Source organism: Sciurus carolinensis, chromosome 2 (genome assembly GCF_902686445.1).
Source record: "Sciurus carolinensis chromosome 2, mSciCar1.2, whole genome shotgun sequence".
In the NCBI taxonomy this organism is placed as follows: domain Eukaryota; kingdom Metazoa; phylum Chordata; class Mammalia; order Rodentia; family Sciuridae; genus Sciurus; species Sciurus carolinensis.
Window position 1 is genome coordinate 91618893 of NC_062214.1, and position 7099 is coordinate 91625991.

The window sequence follows — 7099 nt, forward strand, 5'->3', positions numbered from 1 at the left end:
TGAAATTCTTATCAGTGGTGGCCCCGAAGAAGGCAGCACAGTATCACAGCCTCACAGGTGAGTCGGGAAGAAGCAAGGGGCAGCCTTTTCTTTGAAGCCTGTTGAGGGACGATAAAGGATGATTGTAGGGATACAAGACTCAGGTGTGTTTCAATAATAACACAGCAATGGGAGTTGTTCATGGTTGAGTTTTCTATTTTGGAGACTATACTAAAAAACTTACATGCAGTAGCTTATTTAACTATGTCCTGAATTTTATGATACAGGTATTATTATTATTATTATTCCTATTCTGCAGATGGAGAATCAATCACAGAGGAGTTAAGTAACTTACTTACTTAAAGTCACACAAGCAGTATGTAGCAGAGGTGGCTTTCAAATTCTGGTCTTTTTCAAAGCCTGGATTTTACCCACTACCTAGGCTGCCTACTTAGTGCATTTTAAGTTTCCTTTATGGCTGCTTCCTCCCACTATCAATGTTCATTACCTCGTAGTTGAGGGTCCTCCCCAAACTGAGTACCTGGCAGTGCTTCTGAGCCCACATGCCCATTATGTACTTGTGTCAACTTTGGGTCTAGACAAAGTTACAGGGGAGAATATGTAGCTGTGGTGAACACATAGCTTAAAGTTCTAGTTTTCATATTTATGTTGGGGAGAGGAGAGAGGAAGATGAGAGAAACAGATAACATGTGGAGCTTGATTTCTCTACCCCAACCAGTTTGGGAACAGTATTTTATTTTGTTTCTCTTTTAAGAACCCAAAGTCTGAAAACAAACAAACAAACAAACAAACAAAAGTCTATGTAGTCCAGATTGGAGCAGGAATCACACACAATTGAGAAACAATTCTATATTATATTATGTCTGTACTTAGAAGAAATATTTTTTTTCAAAGTGTATGTTTTTATTTCCCACAAGTCAGAAAATATACACATTACAAAGAATCTCAAATCAGTCCTAGTTATGAGAACAAAAAGAAACAACCCAAATGATCAAATTATGGCACATTAACCAAAAGGAATATCATATTATGATATCATGAAGACTAGGTTAGAAATATGGGAAAGTGCTCATGCAAAAGTCTTTGAATACAAAAATTTGAATAAAAAGCCTTACATATACACACAGGCAAAATACATGGAAAACAAAATTTCTTCTTCTTTTTAATGGTGTTAAGATTACAGGTAACTTTTTTTTTTTTTTTTTTTGCTTTGTAGATTTTTCTCTCTTGTATGATTTGTAACAAATAAAAAACTCAAAATATATGCAATTATATATGGTGGCTCTTACTTTAGGCTCACATTTTGGCTTATTCACCTTGCAACTCTGTAACCAAATGTGGCAAATACCTTTTCATTTGAACTTGCAAATTGTCCCATGAAATTTACATATTTCTTTAAATATGCAACACACATCTATTCCTGTTATACAAATTGGAATTAATTCTTTGGGTTGGAGTCTTTTCCATCCAAATCTAATTATCCATGTTTATCAGTAAAAATTTCTCTTTTTTTGGATACGAATCAAAACTAGAAAAGCAAATGGCGAGCTCTCACCCCTGCCCAGCAGTTCCTGCTAAGGCAGCGGTGAAACCCAGCTCTCTCTTGAGCACACTGCCCTACTTTTCCATCTCTCTTGGAAGGCTGGAAAATGGGTTATCTGGAGACACCTGGCACTCCTAACCTGTTATGGAGGCTCTGAACTTGGCTGAGGCTTCTGAAGTCAGGCAACCCAAGAGGATCAGATCTTCTCTAACTACTACAAAGAAACAGTGCTAGGGCATCTCCCACGGAAGAGAATGTTAGTGGACATTCTCAGTCTTTGGTTTTTCCAGAAACCCAAGGCTCCTTAGAGGAGTGGAAAACTGATTTTATAGTCTCTGACAGTTTATGTAATGGTTTATTTATGTTCTATTCTTTCCTCTAAAGATTGAAAGATGCCCTAGGATAAAAGCAAAGACCTAAAAAGACCTAAAAATGGGAAATGGGAAATGGGTAAGAAGGAGTTTTTAAATGACAGTATGGGAGAAGAAAGCTACAATAATGAATAAAAAGTTCAGTGGACAAAGTAAATAGTAAGACCAAAGCTATTTCTAAGCCAGTAGAGCTGATTTCTAAGATTTTAGAGGCCAGGGTGAGTTGTGACCTGCCTGGAGTACCCAAGGGAACCATACAGCATGCCCCAGGGAACCTGGTCCACTGGTTTTAGGAGGATAAAAATCTTCTCAGAAAGGAGCATGTCGGTTTCCCTTGTACTCCTGTATCATCTATTTTCAATTTGCCATGTCATCGTTCTTTAAGTGTGTGCATATATTCAGTTGCTTCCTCTGGATTTCACAGACTCCTTGATGCCAAGAAGTCTTTTCGTATCATCCTACAACCCCCAACCTACAGTTCCTAAAATAATGTAAATCTTTTAAAAATGGAAATGGAATTTAATTCTTAGTCTTTTAGACCAAATTATGAAGCTTACTTTCCATAAATTTTTAAAAATATTTTTTAGATGTTGATGGACCTTTATTTAATTCATTTATGTATATGTGGTGCTGAGGATCAAACCCAGTGCCTCACATATTCTAGGCAAGAGCTCTACCACTGAGCCACAACCTCAACTCTCCATATATTCTCTAATTAATATGACACTATGGAAGCTCTTTTGCATCTGAGAGTGAGTAGAATGAGAGATAAGACTAATAAATAATTACAGGAAATGGTGGTGGGATCAAAGTCAGAAGCAGATGTTCCAGATAGTTTTTAAGAAGGGGGTTAGCAACTCAAGAGTGGTGGGCAGCTTTGCCAAGATTTGAGACCAGAAACAATGCACTGAGACACATTTTCTTTACATTTATTACATTCTTATTCCTAGGCAAATTACACTGCCTTAATTTTTTTGGCGGGGAACTGCGGTTTAAATACAGGGGTGCTTAACCACTGAGCCACATCTCTCGCCCTTTTTAAGATTTTATTTAGAGACGGGATCTGAGTTGCTTAGGACCTTGTTAAGTTGCTGAGGCTGGCTTTTTTTTTTTTTTTTTCTTTCTTTCTTTTTTTGGTGCTGGGGTTCGAACCCAGGGCATTGTGCTTACAAGGCAAGCACTCTACCGACTGAGCTATCTCCCTAGCCCGAGGCTGGCTTTTGAACTCGCAATCCTCCTGCCTCAGTCTCCTGAGTCGATGGGATTACAGGTGTGTACCACTGCATCTGGCCCTAATTTCTTGAGAAGGGGCTTGACAGTCCTGAAGTGTTCTGGAAAGGAGTGTTGGTGGACTATAGAAGGAAAACAAAATATGGAAGTGAGCCTTCAAGCTGAACAAGCCAGTGATTCTTATTTTCGGACTGCCAGGATGCAGATATGCTAGCACCTCCCAAAGCCCCTCATCCCCCAGCTGCCTCTCTCCCAACTCAGTCGCATGGTTCCCATTTCTACATGGATCACTGAGCTTTTAGCAACAATACTCAATCCTTTGGGGGGATAGTGAAGAGGTTCACTTCATGTCCTGGATTAAAGCATGATCTAAAAGTAGTTCCTTGACAATTGTTTTATTGTGAACCAAGGTTTTCACAGGGGAAGTGAAATAGAGTACGGAGTGTGGGTGCTGGTGCAAAACATAGTGAGCCATCAGAATTCAGCTCACTGGCACACTGAAGGGCAATATCATTCCCAGGCACTGGGAGTTGATTTTCAATTTTTGAGTGTAAACGAGAGTTCTACTGGAAAGCAGTATTCCAAATCCTTTGAGTTGAACACAGATCGAGACTCCACCTTATGCAGTGTGCTGGTGTCTCTGTCCCCCTCCCCATGCAGCATCCCCTGAGAGGAGGTGGTCCTCCATTCCTCTAGCCCACCCATGCCTACAAGGTCCCTGGGAAGATGGAAGGAGCTGTTTCTCTGCCACACACACACAAAGGACACCTTACCTTTCTTGCCATCAGTTGCCTCTGAACAGGGGGATAGATTCCACAGTGGTCACCTTTGAGGACTCCTCCAGAAAGAACGAAGGCTGAACTGCCTTCCTTCACATCACAGCCAGGTCTTGGAGCAGTATTCTGTATTCTGTCTACTTGCGTTCAGCAGCAAGTCCAGATACAGTTTGAGAATGGTGTAACAGAAACCTATTCTCAAGGGTAAGCGTTTTGATTAAAAGTGAAATGTGAATCTATGACTTCACAACATTCGCCTCCTGTGCACAAATGAACAATTTTGAAGCTTTGACTGGAGCTTGTTTCGGGGTCATTTGTCCAATCAACATTATGTCTTTCATGTGTGGGGCATCCTGGCCATGAAATGAATAGCCTCCAGGTACTGGGGATTTCCATTTCAAAAGAAAAAGGTAGTTTCAGCTTCCCTAAGGGCACAGTGCAGGAGGGAAGAAACCCCAGGGCTGAGGAACAGACAAAGGACTGGAGTGGGGAGCACTACACACATTGCCTTATGTAGTTCTCAGCTAGCCCTCTGCCGAGTTGAACTCAACCCGCTGAATGTCTTGGAGCAAGCTACTTAATCTCTCCAGGCCTCCTTTTCCTCTGGCCTTCATGGTCAGAAGGGGCAGTGTTTTGCTGAATCAGCATTTCAGTTCAGGGTACCAGCATTGGCAGGCTCTGATAAGGCCTTGACTCAACTCTTTGTTCTCCATGGCCTTGGAAACAGATGGAAATAAAATTCTCACAGGCAGCAAGAACCAGCTTTATCCTCTGGGTGGATGCCCATTTGTCAAAAATTTGGCAAAGTTATGTTCATATTAGTGACTCTCAATATAGCTTCATTCATTGTGTGACACACAAAATTTATGACATCTGTTGGAGGAATGTACCTCTGAAAACCCTCAATGTCAAAAAGTATATATAGTGGAGGGAACATTTCTCATACTGCCTGACATTTCTAATTTCTTTCCAAACCCCTATCTCTAATTTGGGAAATGATGGCTCCCTGAACACACTAACGCTTTTTGTTTTGATGTGAGAATTCAGAATTTTTTTTCATGTATACACATCTGATTGTAGACTTTTTAAAAATTACATCTATAAGTATTGTTGACAAGTTGAGAAATGGTTAACATACACTCAAATATTTGTTCAAGTAAAAATGATGTATTTTCCTGGAGGAGAAAAAAAAATGAGGCCCACAATGTTAAACTCTGGAGTATACATACCGGCATACACAAAAGGTGGATTTTGTTTCTATTAATGAATCTCTAGGAACAGTAAGTAGGGAAACTGTTCTCTCCACTGCTAATTCCAAAAGTTCAGAATGTATTCACAAAGTGCTTTTATTACCTCTTACTAATGAACTATAGAAGTCTCATCATGAATTTATGTTTTTTGAAGATGTTTATATCCTCCCCTGTACCCTTTTCTCTGTGGGTTCTACCAGGATTTGCTCTGAACAGGGCAACTGCTCCAGTCACTCATTCTGGGCCTGGTAAGTTTCAGCAATTCAGATTCAGACTTGAACCTTGAAATCTCTCTCTATACTTCATGGTCTCTACCTGGTGACCCTGTCAGGGATGTTAGCCTTGCTCCTTCCATGCTAGACTCCTAATCTCCTGAACCTGACTGCACAGGGCAGCCTGCTCAGAGGTTATCACTTTGAGTCAGTCAAGGCGTGTGCCATATGAAGACAGGGCTGTTTTTAAATTTAATCTCACAGATTAGGTAATCATTCTTGGAATTGGTATGATGTATAATTAATTAATCTCATTTGATCCATAAAACCCATGAAATTTGATGTTAAACCACTCACTTGTGGTTGTCAGCTGCTAAAAAATAACCTCTACCTACATCTTCCCAGCCTCCTGTCCTAACTATACTTGCTGCTTCAACTATCTTTGCCTGTATCTAGTCATTGCTTTTCTTCTGCTGAATGTTTCCAACAAGTGGTACAAACCAAATAGAACTTTGGAGTCTGACAGGCCAAGTAGCTCACTATCTGTGAGCTACGGAACTGAGTAAGTTGAGTTGGCCCTTGGAGCCTCTGTTAGTAAAATGAGGACTGATGTGAAGTTTAAATGAAATAACATTTATGAGTACAGGCCCTTGCATACATAAATGCTATCTGAGAATATTAACTGTCATCTTCATTTGGGGAGATATTAAATTCCTGAGGTGGTCTTTAGAGCACACATGGCAAGTAGAGGACAGCAGAAGTTAGTATGAGTCTACCTAGGTGCCCTGACCTGTGTTCCACAATTCCTTAGGTTACACATTTCAGCAGTAACCCATGTGCTGGGTGTTCATCTCATCTCAATCTTGCAGAGAGCACCTCAGATTGAGGTGCACAGGTAGACAACTAGTAACAGTGAAGTCCTGTTCTGAAGGCAGATTTGGTTCCCAAACTGAAAGAGTGCCAGATTTAGGAAAGGTTTCCACGACTATAGTAAAGCAGAAGTTTTTTTTTTTTTTTGTAGCTAAGGACTAACAGGTTGAAACTGTGAGAAGGCTGAGACCCAGAGCACACATTTTCTTGGGACCAGAAGACGACTTTTTGTAAGCGGAACTTAGAAGCCAGACCTCCAGGCTCTTGTTCGGGGTTTTTGCTTTATAGTCTGCATCTTTCTGCAGAGAGGAGATACTTGATTAAAGATCATGAAGAACACTTAAGAGATATTTTTACTTTTGAAAGAAAATATTATACCTATGTGCAAGTGAGTTCTCATTTATTTAACTTTGCTTTTGGTGAGAACATCCTTTTTTCTCCTACGGCACAACTTAAGCCAAATATTATTGTTTATAATCTGTGTATGTTGGCTTAGTGTCTCCAAAAGCTATGGGAACCACCAATGATATGTTCAGTTTCCAAGTCTGAGGAAAGGAAGATGCACTGGAATTTGTAACCCATTCAATCTAGAAAGCAGAAAAATCATAGACCCATTAAAGCAGAACTTTTAAGTAGAATCACAGCGGTGTGAGCCAACAGATTTGGTATATTAACACACCACCAGTTGATATGTACACGTTAGGGCTAAAGACTTGTAGCTGATATTTGAGCAAGAAATTCCCAAAGCAGCAAAACCACTGCAAAAGATCTCTATGTGCAAGCAGATATATACCAGTAATATGGAAAAATAACTTCTGGAAAGAGACTCTCCTGCTTCCTGTAACTT